At 37.4% G+C, this 17,123-nt stretch overlaps 1 long non-coding RNA gene across 1 annotated transcript in view; it reads right to left on the bottom strand.

The window, feature by feature from the left end:
- The window catches only part of LOC141583762 (uncharacterized), a 258,080-nt gene that overhangs the window by 226,952 nt on the left and 14,005 nt on the right, over positions 1 to 17,123 (bottom strand). Inside the window, exon 2 of the long non-coding RNA XR_012516654.1 lies at positions 14,389 to 14,481. This is a non-coding gene — a long non-coding RNA (uncharacterized LOC141583762). The remainder of the gene's footprint in view (positions 1 to 14,388; positions 14,482 to 17,123) is intronic.

Genomic DNA, 17,123 nt, shown 5'->3' with positions numbered 1-17,123 from the left:
ATTTAAGAAGTTGATATCTAAATCATGCACTCTTATCACAATTCCCACTAGAATATACATGGAAGTATTTAAAAGCCTTTATTTGAAATTTATCTGAACCATTTTCCTTGAAGTCACACTCGCAATCTGCTAGCCCCCCATTTAGCTTCATATATTTGTTCTTCACTGGAATTTCTATTCTGCTGACCCATTCTGGACAGATGACACAATTTAAACTTGAAGGAAAATAATATTAAGTTGCTAATGCAGATGCTTCTTGACTTATGATGGGGTTAGGTCCTGATAAGCCCATCATAAGCTGACAGTATACTAGTCCAAAATGCGTTTGTATTTGTTACATCTAACCTATTTAATATCATAGTTAGCCTCGATCACTTTAAAAATGCTCAGAACACTTACATTAGCCTCCAATTGGGCAAAACTATCTAATACAAAGCCTATTTTATAATAAAGTATGGCATATCTCATTCAACAGTATTATTGAATACTGTACAGAAAGTTAAGAGAATAATTTAATGGGTATCCGAAATATTTTTTCTACTTAATGTGTATCACTTTGACATCATTGTAAAGCAGAAAAATTGTAAGTAGACAACACTGCTCCCACGTAAGTTGAGGACTGTCTCCACTGTTTTCAGGAGGAAGAAGCAAGCGTAGGATAACACAGGTAGGAAAGAAAAGGAAGTGAAGTGAGGAAAACAGTGGATAATATTATGCCATGGGCTGTGATGTGTTATCATATGTGCGTTTCCTTCACAATAACCTGCAAAAAGACACAACAGTTCATTCATCAGGCACGGCCGTTCATCAGACAAGATTTCCCCAGGACTGCAAAGGGGAAGTTGAACCTCGGAGTCACCTCCAAGAGTGAGAAAGGTGGGGAATTTTGCTTGCTTCTTTCTGTCTCACATTTTGCACTGATCTTACCATGGAGAGCTTCCTCTCCTGTGCTTTCAGGCTTCGTTATCCAGTCCCCTGAGACATCTCAGTACACCAGAACCCCTCGCCCATAGTGCGGTGCTTTAACAAAGTCCTGACATGCAGGGACAACCTAATGTAACTAGAGCACTCATCAAGAGGGAAAAGAAGACAGAGGCAGAGTGAGGAGGAACACAAGGAACCCAATGTCATGATCGTAATACAGACTTCTAGACACATATCATGATATATACGTACTTTCTAAAAACACAACAACTCTTGAGCAAAAATCCTGTCTGGCCTTCCATACCTGGACAATAACTATAAGAAGGGATCAAACAGGGATCAGACAAGATGCGCTGGAGTTCAGGTCCTGACCCAGGTAATAAACCTGAGAGAGACAGAAATAGAAACGGTCAGAGGTTGAGTGCTAACCAAAGTCCTTAGAGGGTACTAAAAGTTGAAGTTGAGAAGGTCAAAAGCAAAGACAAAAGACTGAGGTGATGGATGGATTCAAAGTTGGTAGACCAAGCCCAGGACTGAAGGCAGCAAGAAACAAAAGCAGAGCCAGAGGGGAACAGAAGTAAAGTAAGAAGAACCTCACTCAATTGTTTTAAAAGTGCTGCAAAGAGAGCATTTATCTCTCTATGCCATTAGACATATGGCAAATGAGTACGCAGGTCTCCCTTAAAAGTGTGACATAATTGCTGATAGAAGAAATGTATGGAAATATGAGGCTTATCAAGGCTTCTGGAAATAACCTTTATGTAACCAAATTATCCCGTGGCCGTGTCAGTTTGACAACTAAAATGAAGTCACATTTTCTTAACAAGCACACTATTCATTTACTCAGAATGTTGTACTAAAAGCCTACGATGATCAAGTAACTGCAGTTAGGACCTCATTGTGGAATACTTATTTAAATGGTCATCTTTCCTGCCTTCATGGATTTTGTATTCTGGGAGGAAATACAGATAATTAACAAGCAAATATACATTTATAATTGTGAAGTGCTGTGAATCATATCAATAGTGTGTTATGAGAGAAAAAAAATCTGAGGAGAAGAGCAAATAAACTTAAATACTGTTGACTTTAGCAGGGACAACCACTTTGAGGAATTGTTAAGCTAAGATTTCACGTGTGAGAAAAGAAAACCACCCTTGAGGAATCTGAGCTGCTTAAGAAAAAAAGAAAAGCCTCCTACACAGAGGTGACCACATGGAGAAGTCCCCAAAGCTGGAGAGAGTGGTTAGATCAAGAAACTGAAAGAATCCATGGCGGCTGAAACATAATAAAGAAATATCTGAGATGAAGATGAAGAGGGCCTTGTGGGCTCTGATTATGATGTGAACTTTAACTCTCCGATGTGAGGTCTTTGAAGGGTTTCACTGTTTCAGTTGTGATGGCTTAAAGCCCCCATTCTGCTTCGCTTCAGAAGTCTCCTCTTAACAGGCTGCTTCCCCAATATATGAACAAGAATCCCTGGAGAATAGTTAAATCTTCCACAAATAGGTGCTGTTGTCACCTGCTACCCCAACCCCCTGTCCTGCTATATGTAGACCACTGCCTGAAAGGCTGGGATTACCATGTCCCACCAGTGTCTCTGGCTCTCTCTACACAGCTCTTCCCCATGCATGAACAGCATTGCTATAATTTTGATAGAAATGTATTGTTTGAGGGAAACTGAAGGTAAATGTAAAGTTTGAGGGACACTGAAGGGAAGTACAAAACAGAGAGTAACTTAGAACCATTGTTAGATATATCTCTTCTTAAAGCAGACCCGTCCTTTGGTTTGGACAGTTCCCTGCTCAAGGTCTCTGGTCCAGACCATCTTAGACAGTCTCTATGATACAGAGAGGTAAGATTGATTCTATCCCACCCCATCCACTTCTCATTTCTTATCCCAAGGTCAGACTCTTTCAAGGATTATTGGCAATGCATCCCAAGAACCATGTGCTTTATAAATTTGGAAATGAGAGCTTTATTTCTTCTAAAGGGTTGTAGCTGCAAGCCAGCCATCCTACAGGTTGGGAAGCATAGCCTCCAGTAGAAACAAAGTGGGCACTTCAAGGGAGGAAAGGGTGAGACAGGAATTTATGGCAACTGAGTTGGCTATGTAACCTACTCAACAGGTTAAAGGAGGAGCTATGAATATTCACCAAAGGGCATGCATGTATCATAGTAAGCAAGTATGCATATTACATATGCCCCGTGTTCAATTTGGGGTGGAGACTTAACATTTAGATGCATTGAAATTAGGCTCTATACATCAAAAGATGGAACAGAAAAGGCAAAGGGAGCCTTCTCTGTTGTCTTATATAAGCTCAAATAAAGCTGGCGGGTTAATAGCCCACACACTTGGATCTGTGCAGATACTGTGCACAGCCTCTGTAAACGGGCCAGAGCCAGTCCGTGGTCGGTGGTCTCTTATGAAGAAGAAATGCTGGTTAGTTGTGCGGAAACCACAAAACCAGATTCACCACAAATGTTAGAGCTGAATCTGGCAAGTCTTCCAAAAGTGCTGATTTCTTTTCAACCATTAGGAAACAAAGTTGATATAGTTTGGATGTGTGCCCATTGTTGAAACATAATCCCCAGTGTTGGTGGTGGAGCCTGCTGGGAAGTGATTGGATCGTGGGGGCAGATTTCTCATGAATTGTTTAGCGCTAGTCCCTTGATGCAGCCCCTCCATAGTGAGTGAGTACTCTCAAGATCTGGTTGTTTAAAAGTACATGGCCCCTCTCTCTCTGGCACCTCCCCCTGCTCTCTCTTGCTCCTGCTTTCATCCTGTGATGTGCCTGCTCCTCCTTTGCCTTCTGCCATGATTGGAAGCTTCCTGAGGCCTTTCCAGAAGCAGAGGCCACTATGCTTCTTATACAGCCTGCACAACCATGAACCAATTAAACCTTTTTTCTTTGGAAATTACCCAATGCAAGAATGGCCTAATACAAAAGTCTGATGGCAGTTAGTGAGGAAGCGGGTATAACACCCATCCCATCATGAGTGGAAACACAGATTTTAAGGTTTCTCTGGGCTCCACTTTGCCAAGAGTATGTGTGTTCAGTCTGTTGCAAGGCTTAGGATTTTAAATTCTCACCTACAAAGGAAAACAACCCTTAATGTCTTCTCAGGCACATGGATGAGGGCCACCCCTGTGATCCTGAGCGCCACTAGAATCCAGCAGTCCGACATCAACAAAGCCTGAACTCATGCAAGTGTTTGGGATATTAGCCTGCCAGCCCAATTTGAGCTTATCTAAACCAAGTAGAATTCTTTTCTATAATTCAAGACATCCTTCTTACAGGATCTTTGTCCATACGATGAAGCCACTGGTTTCGGGCATGGTTTATTCTAGTTCAGTATTTATAATAGAAATAATTCTCTCAAGAATACAGCCACAGCTATGCAATCCTGTCTCATCACATAGACCAACTCACAGAGCCTCTGAAATCTTCAAGTCTGGAGTATGTCTCCATTTTACTTTTACATAATAAAAAAAAATGACTCTGGCTCCTTCAAAACAAAGGTATAATCAGCATCAAGGGAAAATTTAATTCTCTAACCTTAACTGAAGAGAAAAATTCTTAAAGCTTAAAAAAGTACATGTAGTTGTCTTTCTTACTTGCTTAAAAATGCAAAACAAAACAAAACAAAAACCTTCCTACACTTGACCTTTTCTTATTCAGAATATGTGCTTGTTTTAACTAGAAGTCACTGCAGGAAAACAACTTCCCTCTTTAGACTCTTGCATCAAGGATGTCCTTCAGTTTCATGCCATTCTCTTTTGCCTAACCATTGTTGCAGACCCTTCACTTTGAGTTCTTGCATTTTACCCACCCATTAGAACTGCTTTTGCACCCCAAGGAAAGCTCCCCTACCTGGCTCTTATAGCAGCGCCCCTTGATGTGGATATCCCTGCCTGCTCCCATGAGGAGACCCAGCTTCTGAGACCCTAGCCCAGAATTCTGTTCACCCACCATCCCATCCTCCAGCACTGCCTGATTGGTAAGTTGCAGCTATTGTCCTCAAATGGATTAGGGTTTCAAGAACTCCACTGTGATGTTCCTGTATGCTGTGATGCACATATAGCAGCTCCTTCGAAGCAAATATAGCTCAATTTCACTGCCACTTGGGTTCACTGTACTGCAGAAGACCTGCAAACTTCACTAATGAGAGAAACAAATGTTTCTCCAGGCTTTCAACGCCAAGATCCTCATCCTCCAGTTCCTCCCCAATGCCCAAATCTGCCCCACCCTAACCCTCTATCCCTACCCTAATTACCATTAATGGCTAATGTTTTCTTCCAAGCTGTCTCTTCCCACAGCTATTCTAGTAGTGCCCTCCAGTGGCAAGTGATTCCAGTGCAATTAAAGAAACTAAATTGAAGAATCATACACCACAGAGTTAGCTTAATTCAGAATGTACTCATGGCCTATGGATTTTCCCAGAGATATCCACCTCTGTCCTGAACATTTCTAGTTCTTTGTCTAACACAGATATATGGGTACATGAAATAAAGTTCAGACAGCAAAGCACTAGTCAGGCCCTTTCTTCCAAGTGGCCACTCCGCAGATCAAAGACCAACCATTCTGCCAAATAGTACTAGGTAAACTTTCTCATTAACAATACCACAACCATTAGTCACAGACACTGAGAAGAGAAAGGGTCTGTAGCTTCAACTGTCATGTAGTTGTAGCTCCTTGCAGAGAATCTGAGATAGAATGGTCTAGTTCTGTGCTCCCTGTTTTGGAAAACACTCACGTAGTACCTCTCCTGTTGTGATTTTACCCCTTTCAAAGATAAAGACAAAAAGACACCATGTTCACCCTTTCTGGGCTAAGTGATACTAACCTAACTAGTTTGGGGTTACCATAAACAGGCTGTAAAGAGGAGACATTCAGGATATTCAATTCTTTGGTTCTACAGAGAGGCCCACTCCCTTTTATCACTATACCATGAAGATTAATAAAAGAATTCTCTTCATTCTGCTGGAGGATAGTAGGGCCATGTATTCATCAGAGAGTAATTATGGACTCAAGTGTGGTAAGCAGCTTTATAAACCAAACAATTAACATTTAAAGTTCAGTTTCCCATAAAATCCATAAGGAAAACATTGTCAGTGGCTTCATTTATACTCACTGTCCTGTTTGCTACCTCTAGTCCATGAATTCCAGATAAATACATCATCTATGGAGAAGGAACATCAAACAAGGAAATAAAAGCTCCCTGATGATTGTAATATGCAGCCAGATTTGGGAAGCAATGCAAGATACCTTTAAACCATCTTCCCAATGTTCAGAACCCATAATATTTCTGTGTTATACTCTGTTCCCTGTGAGACTGGGGTTATTTCAAATGTTTTCATATAAAAACCCTCTGCAATTCGGTAAATGACTTAAAATTGAATATCTTTTTCCTTTTAGGTAAATTCAAGTGATGCAGATAAATTTTAACTCTTTTTGAAGAAGATCCAATTGATTAATAGAAACACTAAAGCCCCTCATACTGCCACCAGCAGTGAATGTACTGCCTACAGTCCCATCAACATTGAATTTCATCGTGATTACTATTTTTTTTGCTAGTGTAATTGGTATATAACAATATAGTCAAGATGCTTGAATTCATATTGCTATGGTTGCCCTGTAGGCTTCTGTGATGGAGGCCTTCTGAAAATCTTCAGATCCAAACACTAAGCAAGATATCTCAAGCTAAATACTACCTAGCCCGATATATTTACTAAAGTGGTCTTGTGATAAATAGAGGTTATTCTTTTCTAGAATGTAGTTGCTCAGTGAACATGCAATGAATATAAAGGGATTGTTTGGGCTATATTACAAATTTCCATTTGTTGACATTCTTAATTATCATGACAGCAAATTAGGCAAAATCAAACACATCAGTTATCTTTCAACTTTGATGATCTCTGATGACTAGCAAGGTTTTAAAATTGTGCAAAGTAAGACCAATTTTAAATAGTCAAGTGGATTTAATAAATCTGTTTAAAGCTATTTTTATCATTTCACTAGTGCAAACAATAATTGAGAACAGGGTAGAGTTATACAGAGAACTTCTGTATGTCTTTAGATGCCCCTAAAATCTGAAGGGAATAGAAGAGTACAGGCCCAGGGTCTTTTCAGTTAGAATAGAACTATGAAAATTTTCAGGGTCATATACCCATGGCTATGACTCTTGAGTAATCAGCTGGGCCAGACCTGCAGCATTTCCTGGAAATATAAACACTCTTTCTATTCTCTCTCCTGTCCTATTGTAATTTCAAAGAAGGTGAAATAAGAAGCAGTTGAATAAATATCACCGAAGTTTGCATATAAATAAATTTGAATGCAACACCACGAGTATGTCCTTGGTCTGTTCTTTCCAAAGTTTGGTCTATTAAACGAACTATCCAGTTGGTGCAACAGTAATTGTGGTTTTTGCCATTACTGTTAATTGCAAAATCTGCAATTACGTTTGCGCCAACCTAATAGAAAGCATATTCATAAATGTGCATGGGAAAAAAAAACTTGGAAGAATCGCAGATGTACTGGATGACAGAGTCCAATCCAAAAGGGTATATTTGGACTACACACAGGAAATATGAGGTCAGAGGTCAGACATCGAGTAGAGAAGAAAGCTGTGAAGTGGTGGATGCAACGAACAGTGTGAGGCAAAGGATCCCGAGATACCTTTCTGCTGTACGCTAGTCACAGGACACAGGCTTCTCTTTGCAGATTTCACGTCATGGAACTGGGCTAAAGCAAGCTCATCTACAACACTCCTTTTTGTGTGCTTTCTCTCAGGCACTTAGAGAGCATTACAAGTTATCATCTGACTGACAGAAGAATGACATTATCTTTTCTTATGGGCAAGTGCATAGCAAATAATTTAGTCCTGTTTAAAGAGAGATCTGGCTTTTTCCTTTGGTGTCTGGGAGATACTTTATGTCATACCTGATTGGAGTGTCACTGTTTAGGTAGGAGTGGCCACACTGGATCTTAGAGGGGGCAGACATACCTAGTAGCTTTGAGGGGTCCTTCTGGCCATGCCCAAAAGTCCAACCATATGTTTTAAGGTGGAGGCTTTGTGGGGTATCAATCAACCTGGACACTGAATTCAAACATGTGGGCAATTAATCAAACAATCATGTCTAGATAATGACATCCAAATAAAAACCCTGGACCAAAGTTGTGAATTTCTCTTGTTGACAATACTTGCATATTATCACATTGAGGCCCTGAGGGTAAGCCCTCCCATCTCCACCAGACAGGACGATGAAAGTTTCACATTTATAACTCTCCCAGACTCCACCCTATATATCCATTTCTTCCTTTTGCTGATCTTAATCTCTGTTTTTTTCTGTTATCAATTTTAACCATGAGAATAATAGATTTTGTGAGTTCTGCAAGTTCTATTAGAAAATTATCTAACCTAAGGGTGGTTTTGGAAATCTTCCAAAATTGCAGCTGGCATAAGAAACCAGAAGTCTTAGCCAGGTGCGGTGGCTCACACCTGTAATTCCAACACTTTGGGGGACTGAAGCAAGAGGATTGCCTGAGTCTAAGAGTTCGAGCCTGAGCAACAACAAAAAAATAGCCGGGTGTGGTGGCATGTTCCTCTAGTCCCAGCTACTCAGGAGGCTGAGTTGGGAGGATCCCTTGAGCCTAAGAATTCAAGGTTGCAGCGAGTTATGATCACATCACTGCACTTCAGCCTGGGTTACACAGAGAGACCCTATCTCAAAAAAATAAAAATACATGAGGAGTCTTGTGGGCTGTGTCTTCAAACCTTGTAGTTTGACTAACTCTGGGTAGTAATGTTTACATATCTACAAGGTAATACGGCCATCAACCTACCAACCATGTGCCTGTCTAAAGAACTACTTTACGTATGAGGGTCAGATTACACTATTTTATGCAAAATTCAAGTTCACTATGCTAATAAGAAGACATACTTTTTATAAGAAAAAAAATGGCTTTTATTTGTTTCCTTTGAAAATTGAAAGTTCTTTGTTTTACAACCAGTCACTCAGACCTTTGAGATTATCCTATTTTAGCATTAAGAATAGAACTACAACTTCAGATAAGTCCCATTTTTAGTAAGTAATTGTGATTGCTCAGTAATCTCTCTCAAATAGAAATATTTGAAAAGTGCTAAATGGTAATGAAACTCTGACACTTCACTTCCTAGCTTCTGCCTCATTCTCTCAATTATCTCATCTTCCTGACCTATTCTAATAATATTTTCTCTCTTCCAACCTGTATTCTAGGCACCCCAGAGGTTGTTACATCCATTAATAATTATTTGCTAGGTGACACATCTGCAGTCAATTTCATCAGCTCTTATTAAAGAAAAAATGACGTTTTTAAATGAAAAGGCCTCCTATTGGCAGAATTTTTACATTTTTGCATTATTTGTGTGGTGGTATTCAATTATACCTATTTAAAAGGATCACTATATCAGTCAGCTTAGGCTGCTTCAGCAAGAATATGACAAAAATGATGATGACTAAGAAGAGGAAATCTCAGAGAAACATATATATATATTTCTTGCTCATTTTACATGTCCACTGTGAGAGAGATTTAGCTTTGCTTTATATCTTCTTCAATCTGGGGCCCAGATTAAAAGGTCACCCCTGTTCCATCTGGGACCCTGCCAGCTTTTATGGTAAATAGAAAAGCAGAGGGATCATAAAATAACTCTTAAAACTTCTGTTTGGAAGTTGCCTATATCACCTCCACTCACATTCAGTGAACCAAACCAAGTCACGAGGCTAAGCCTACTCAACAGATAAAACTCCAGGGTCCTACCCAATACTAGCATCATATTCAAAGTTCAAGACTTCAAGAGAGTCTCTTCATTAGAACCGGTTGTTCAATCCTTGATCCAGATACCTATGCACACACACACACACACACACACACACACACACACACAAAACTATCTGCATTCTAAAAACCCAACATATTAGTACCTTGACAGTCAAAAGTCCAGGAAACCACAGTAAGTGTTTCCATTTGGAAAAGAGTTACTTAATTCCTGTTCACAGCAATTCTAAAATCCTGAGAGGTAGATGTCAAAGTCTACTACTCGAGGGTGAAAATAACTGCTTGATTAGGCAGTTCTGCTTCCTAATAGCAGCCTGCATCCTGGTTTTATTTTTGGTTCTTTTTGGTTTTTTGTTTGACTCTTGACTTGACCTTCTGGAAGATTCTTACCCTCCTTGGCCACAGCTGACATAGGCATAAAAGACTGGGCAGCTTTTTTGTCTTCTTCCTGCATGTGAAAGTTTGGGTCTGAATAGTTGTTTTAAATCTTAGTCTCTTTTAGGACTACCTAGTGAAGTTTTTAGTGGAATAACTCAATACCCTCAAAGCTTTGATTTTTTAAAATTGTTTTATTCCAGTCAGCAATATGTGTCAATAGCAGACTTAATTTTTCATTTCTTGAGTGTAACAAGTTTCTTTAAGAAACTTGTTAAGTTTTAATTTTTTAGAGCCTTTTACCCAACTAAAACGATTTACTAAGAACAATCACAATGCATTCAGAGGTTTTAACAAAGGACAGGAAAGCCATACCCTTGGTTAGGTCTTTATCAAAAGGTTGAGTTTTAATCAGCCTTTTTTATTCACAGTTGATTCTACTTTATAGCCAAGGTTGAAAACTACTGTTAAATGGTCTGTTAAATTATGTCATAGTAACCAGGAAGCACTGCTGATATTGTTTTCCACATCTCTTCCTAAAGCCATGAGTTACAAGTTATTATAGTAATCCTTATATTAAATATCACACTATTACATAACTTGGACTACCATCTTTCTAGTTCCTAATAATAGATTCTTTGTCATCTAGTTCTCACCTTAGAGCCAGTATCAGTTATTATTAGTTTTTGTTATAGCAGGTCTCTACTTGATGTGTCAAGAATTGACTCAATCAGCTTAGGCAAGCCATGCTGTGGTAAAAAATGACCCAAGGTTCTCATACATTTACAATAATAAACATCAATCTCTTGTTTATTCTTCATGTCCATTACAGGTTAGTTTCAGTTCTGTTTCATGGTACCTACATTCTAGGACCCAGGGTAAAGGGGTATCCCAGTCCACACACCCAGGTCTCATGGCAAATGCTACTTCTGTTCATATTTCATTGTCAGTTATAATATTGTCTTAGTCTATTTAGGCTACTGTCACAACATACCATAAACTGGATAGTTTAATAAACAACAGAAATTTATTTCTTGCTGTACTAGAGGCTGTGAAATCCAAGATCAAGGCACTGGCAGATTCAGTGTCTTGTCATGGCCCTCTTCCTGGTTTACAGATATTCCTTTCTAGCTGTGTCCTCAGATGGTACAAATGGCAAGGCAGCTTCTGGGTCCTCTTTTCATAAGGGCAATAATCTCATTTATGAGGGGTTTGCTTTCATAATCTCATTACCTACCAAAAGTTCCACTTCCAAATACCATCACATTGATGATTAGGTTTTCAATACAAATTTGAGAAGGACACAAATATTCAGACAATAGCATAGACCTAGCCTTGTATCAGTGGAGCAAGGCAGGGTAAATGTACCAAAGGGAGAGGCAGTACATATCCTGAAAAATCAAATAAAATTTACCATATTATTATCTATAGGTCTAATGCATATTTACTTAATCACTGTCTATTGACTGTGTGTATTATGAGTGTTGGAGATAAAATAAAATATGCACTATCCATTTCTAATTACTAAGGACTTCCAAGGCATGCCCGCTTTGCTGGTAAAAAACTAGAGAGGAGATACTGGGATAACTTTGTCTGTCTGACTCTGTCCCTCTCTCCTCCAATCTAACTGGATACATTTTTTTTTATTATATGACAAATTACCACAACTTTAAGAAGCTTAACACAATACCCATTTATTATCTCACCATTCTGTAATACAGACGTCTGAATGAATGTATTAGTCCATTCTTGCACTGCTATAAAGAATTACCTGAGCTGGGTAAGTTATAAAGAAAAGCAGTTTAATTGTCTCACAAGCTATATAGGAAGCATGGCTGGAGAGGCCTTAGGAAACTTACAATCATGGCAGAAAGTGAAGAGGAAGGAGGGGCGTCTTACATGTGAAGAGAGAACAAAGGGGAAGGAGCTGCACACTTTTAAACAACCACGTCTCATAAGAATACACTATCGCAAGAATAGCAAGAGGGAAATCTGCCGCCATGATTCAATCACCACCTACCAGGCCCCTCCTCCGACATTGGAGATGACAACTCAACATTAGATTTGGGTGGGGACACAAATACAAAGCATATCAGTGGGATCAACTGGGTTCTCTGCTTAGAATCTCACAGATCAAAATAAAAATGTTCACAAAATACGATCTTATCAAGACAATCTGAAAATAATCCACTTCCCAGGTCATGTGGGTTGTTGAATCCAGTCCCTACAGCTGTAAACCTGTGGTCCCATTTCCTTTACTGGTTGAATATTCTTGAGTTTGAATAAAGGTTGAAATATTTTTCCCTAGAGCCACAACTTAAATCTCTCCTTGCAAATATTTTTTAGAAAAAAGAAATGCTAGAACTCAAGATATTGACTAGAAGGTAAACTGCATCAGAAAGAAAACTAGAATCAGTTTTCTAAAGTACCTATAACCTATAGAATCTTCCACTGAGTGGTTAGTGTGTCTTCTTTCTATGACAAGGGTGTTGAAAATAAAATATTACATAGGCTATGATTTTATTACATGTGCTTTGGTGTTAGCTGGCAAAACATCTGTTACAAAATATTCTTACATGATGGAAAACTTAGACTAGTATTTCATATGTTAATCTAAAATGGCATATATTATATTATTTAATTTTCAGAATATTTTTAAGTTGGGCAGTATTGCTCCTCTTTACGGGCTTCAAAATGTCAAACTTAGATCAAGCCAAGACCATAAAATGATAAAAGAAGACTAAAACATGAAAACATAGAAACCCACAACACAAAAATAAGACAAAAAAGGGTTATTGTAGTACTGTTCACAAGAGCAAAGATATAGAATTAACCTAAGTATCCATCAACACATGAATGAATAAAGAAAAGGTAGTATATATACATAATGAAATACTATTCTGCTATAAAAAAGAATGAAGTTATGTCACTTGCAGTAACATGGATGGAACTAGAGGTCATTATGTAAAGTTAAATAAGCCATGTACAAAAAGACAAATGTTGCCTGTTTCCACATGTAGGAGCTAAAAAACTTGATCTCATGAAAGCAGAAAATAGAATGACAGATACGAGGCTGGAAAGGGTGTTGGAAGGTTAAGGCAGATGAAGAGAGGTTAGTTAACAGGTACAAACATACAGTAAGATAGAAGAAATAAGTTCTAATATTTGATAGCAGAATAGGATGACTATAGTTCACAATAATATATATTTCAAAATAGAATGGAAGAATTGAAATGTTCCCAACACATGGAAATGATTAATACTCAATGTGATGAATACCCTAAATATTTTGACTTATCATTTATGTGATCTACACATATAACAAAGTATCACATGTACCCATCCATATGTATAAATATTACGTATCCTTTTAAGAAGTAAAAAAATAAAAGAAGGGAGCTATTAGCACAATACAGATTTCAACAAATTTTTGGAAGATGGATATTAAAACTTTAATGAAGAGGAAGGAGTGTTTCAACAACAAGAACAAAAAAAAAAGTATGGAGAGAATACAGCAAAGAAGACATTTATTCAACCAGCAAATCCCTGGAGAGAATATCTTGTAATTCTCAATACAGCGTAGACCATGAATTAGAAGTGAGGCTGAAAAGAAGATTAACTGACACTTCAAATATGGAACTGTCATTCCCACTATTTTAAATTCCTGCTCACCACCTTCACAGAAAACAGGCAGGCATTTACCCCAAGTTAAGAAAAAGGGATAAAGGCATAATTCTTTTGAAAGAAATTAAATTAGGTGTTTAGGAAGAACTTTGTTATTAAAAGCAAAATTGCCGCTGAGAATCAACATTTGAGGAAAAAATTACAACATGCAAAAGAGACTGAAACAAACGAAAGGGGAGGAGGTAACCCCAAATTAAGCAGAGATAAAACAAGGAATAGAAAGGAAGTTTAAAACACTCTAATTAGTATTCTAACACATGGTCCAGACAACATGAAATTCATAAATCATGAATAAGTCACTATGTAAAAAGTAATAATAAAAGAAACCAGAAAGAGCTCTTGGGAAATTACAAAATAAGATTAACAAAATAAAAATTTCAATAGTCAAGTTTGGAAATAAGATTAAGAAAACCTTATCCAGAGTGAAAAGAAATGAAAAATAAGAGAACAATATAAAGATACATCAAGCCAAAAATATCAGTATCAGTAGCCAAGTAACGAGATTTCAAAAAAAAAAAACAGGTTATAGGGAACATGGAGAAGAGAAAATTTACAAAATAAATAATCAACAGGAATTTCCCAGTCTCACCAGTCTTCAAGATGAAAGGTTCTCGCACAGGAAATAAGGATCCACATCTGAGTTCATCATTGGGAAGTCTGAAAACACCAGGGCCAATAAATCCTAAAAATATGAGGAAATAGACACAAAGGCATTATTACTTGCTTAATGTTCATGAGAAAGGTGATATTTAAGACCATAATTGCTTTCTTCTGATATCCATTTTCTTTCTTCCGTATTGTCATACAGGGATAAAGTTATTTGGCAACTTTACTAACAGCTTTAGGAAATCCCATCCTAATTTTCTCACTTGCTTTTCCATCTCCTACTTCCCCATTAACCAAAAACAAACAAACAAAAAACATCAATCTCCCTACTTGTTCCCATTTCCAACTGCCCACTGGTTGTTTTAATATGGGTTCTCATATGCAAATGCCATGTATAGGAACCATAATGTCAGAATTTTTATTTTTATTTTTATTTATTTTTAATTTTTTTATTTTATTTTTTAATGGTATAAAATAACTTTTATTTACATAATTTATATATGTATATAATGTAAGAATTTTTAATAATTGGTCCCCTGCTTTCAGCCTCCATCCTTCAAGCTGCCATCAGAGATGTTTTCTCAACCACAGACATGGTTCATTCATTCACTTGCATACAAATCTTCAGAGAGAACATGAAAACTATGAGTATCATTTAACTGTGTATGTTGCAATGTCCAATTTTCTTAACCTCCTAAAATAATCATTGATTTATACTTTATTTATTCATTGAGTTAATAATGAGGGTAACTGTCATATGCCAGGTGTTGTGCTAGATGCTGTAATACACAATACAACATGCCAGAATCTCAGAATAATTATGCTGAACAAAACCAGACACCCCCCCAACAAAAAAAGCACATGCTATGTGTATATAATTCCATTTTATAAAATTCTAGGAAATGCAAGTTAACATATAGTAGATCAGTGGTTTTCTAAGGATGAGAACAGAGCAGGAAAGAGGATAGAGAGATTACAGGGTATTAGGTAACTTCTGAAAGGGATGCATATGTTTATTATATTGACCATGGTAATAATTTCATGGGTAAATACATATGTCAAAAATTACATTAAATAGCACATGGAAAATGTATAGAATTTTATACAATTCCTATGTGCAACTTATAGGTCCACGACATCTCACTAAAGCTATTAAGACACACAAACATTTAAAAGCCTGGTGTTAGGAGCTGAATTGTATCCCTCCAAAACACGCATGTTGAAGTTCTTACCCCAGGACCTCAGAATGTATATCTGAAGACAAAGTATTTAAAGAAGTAGTTAAGTTAAAATGTGGTCTTTCGATTGAAATCCAATTCAATATGACTGGTACTCTTTAAAAAGAAGATACGAGGGCACAGGCAGGCGAATAATAGCAGGACAATGATGTGGCAAAAACACAGGGAAAGATGACTACCTGTAAGTCTAGGAGAGAAGTCTCAAAATAAGCAACACTTCCAACACCTGGACTCAAACATCTAGCCTCCAGAACTGTGACACAATGAATGCGTGTTGCTTCAGCTATCCAATGTATGGTACTTGGTTATGTCAGCCCTAACAAACTAATACACTGGTAGAAGATACACCACTATGTATATGTATAATACACGCTCTCCATGTGGCTGTAGCATATGTGATATTTTTTTAATCTAAATAATATCCTTCATTTGTTTTACAATAATTACCTGCTTCTCTTATAATTAGAAAAATAGTAATAAAATGTTACATGGAATCATTCATGGGACTCAATATGAAAATTCTAACAAAGAAGCCATGGTGGAAAATTTTCCATTTATTTTATTATAAAAGAAGAATGTTTCTAGTATAGGATGAAACATGGTAATTTCATAAAGACAACTTAAACAAAATTGGTAAGTGTACTTTTGAAATCTTCCTATAAATATTCAGGAGGAAGCCCGCTGACTCTAAATTGCTGATACTGCTGTTTCAAAGATGCCTGCACCACACACAGGAAAAACTCAGTGGAACTATAAACGAGCTGTTCATTAAAGATACCCATGTAAATTACAAGACAAAAGGTAATATTCAATATCGAATGATCCCATTTTTTAGAAAGCTTCACAAAATGAGCTTTAAGTTGGCAGTGATTACCAGCAATGTTTTTGTTAGGCGCTTCACAAGGCTTTCTTTTATTCTTAATTACTTTTGTAACTACCAACACTTATTCAATTAGATATGTTAATAGTCCTTGGATTTCTGTACACCTGTTTTTTTCCACCTGTCTGCAAGTCTGGTTCTCTGACATCTGTAGAGAGTGAGTAGTTCCATCTCCCATCATTAAAAAAATCACAGGAAAAGAAGTCCTAGGATCAGTGTGTGGTTAAAGAGCTGAAAGAAAAAAAAATTAAGCATGCATATTCTTGCAATAAAATCAGTGCTACAGGGGTGAATTCTGGGATACACCCAATAATTACCAGAGGTCCTCTATGCTTTCACAGATATAAATCTCTTTACCAAAGAGAGTCCTTTATTTTACAAACCCTCTGGTGCTTGGGTTGTATTTCTAACTGTATACAAATGAAAAGTCCAGACTGAAGAGTAGGTTGGGTTATAAAAATTAGAGCAAAAATGAAATACTTAATATTGAGTCATTTGTAATAAACTGAAGTAGCAATTTAAAAATGCTTTCATGAATCTGCTTTATCCCATATTTTTTATTTAGAAAATACTGTGCACCTACAAATACTTTTTCTAAAT

The sequence above is a fragment of the Saimiri boliviensis genome, chromosome 2, assembly GCF_048565385.1.
Source record: "Saimiri boliviensis isolate mSaiBol1 chromosome 2, mSaiBol1.pri, whole genome shotgun sequence".
NCBI lineage: Eukaryota > Metazoa > Chordata > Mammalia > Primates > Cebidae > Saimiri > Saimiri boliviensis.
Note: the sequence above shows the minus strand (reverse complement) of the source record. Positions and strands in the feature narration are given on the sequence as shown.